Source organism: Tachyglossus aculeatus, chromosome 22, assembly GCF_015852505.1.
Source record: "Tachyglossus aculeatus isolate mTacAcu1 chromosome 22, mTacAcu1.pri, whole genome shotgun sequence".
NCBI classification, from domain to species: Eukaryota; Metazoa; Chordata; class Mammalia; order Monotremata; family Tachyglossidae; genus Tachyglossus; species Tachyglossus aculeatus.
Genome location: NC_052087.1, coordinates 2,617,082 through 2,618,142, shown reverse-complemented (window position 1 = coordinate 2,618,142; position 1,061 = coordinate 2,617,082).

Here is a 1,061-nt window from a genome sequence, read left to right as displayed (position 1 = left end):
CTAGCACTGGGCAGAGCAGGGGGGATAGCACTGGGCAGAGCAGGGGGGGATAGCACTGGGCAGAGCAGGGGGGGGATAGCACTGGGCAGGGCGGTGGGGGGATAGCACTACACAGAGCAGGAAGGGGGGGGATAGCACTAGGTGGGGCTGGGGGAGACAGCCCTAGGGGGGGCGGGACGCGACAGCCCTAGGAGGGGCGGAGGGGGGCAACAGCCCTAGGCGGGGCCGGGGGGGGTGGCAGCCATAGGTGGGGCGGGGAGGCGGCAGCCCTAGGGGCGGGGAGGCGACAGCCCCATGCAGGATGGAGGAGTGACAGCACTAGGCGGAGTGGCGGAATAACACTAGACGGAGTGGGAGGATAACACTAGAAGGAGGGGGGGCGGTGACAGCCCTAGGCCGGGCGGGAGGCCGACAGCTCTAGGCGGGGCGAGGGGATTGCACTAGACAGAGCAGTGGGATAGCAGTGGACAGAGTGGGGGGATAGCAGTAGACGGAGCGGGGGGAGGGGGGCGACAGCCCTAGGCGGGGTGGGGGGCAACAGCCCAAGTTGGGGCGGGAGGATAGCAGTAGACAGAGCAGGGGGATAGCACTAGGCTGGGCAGGGGGATAGCACTAGGGATAGTGGAGGGGATAGCACTAGGAAGATCAGGGGGGCAACAGCCCTAGGCAGGGCGGGGGGCGACAGCACTAGGCGGAGCGGGGGGCGACAGCACTAGGCGGAGTGGGGGGTGACAGCACTAGGCGGAGCGGGGGGATAACACTACATGGAGTGGGGGGATAGCACTAGGTGGAGAGGAGGATAGCACTAGGCAGAGCAGGGGTGGGTAGCACTAGGCAGAGCGGGGGTGGATAGCACTAGGCAGAGCGGGGGATAGCACTAGACGAAGCAGGGGGGCGACAGCCCTAGGCGGGGGGGGGGCGACAGCACTAGGCGGAGCGGGGGGGAGACAGCAGTAGGCGGGGCAAGGGGTGCGACAGCACTAGGCGTTTTGGGGGGCCGACAGCACTAGGCCAGGCAGGGGGCCACAGCACGAGGCCAGGCGGGGGGGCGACAGCACTAG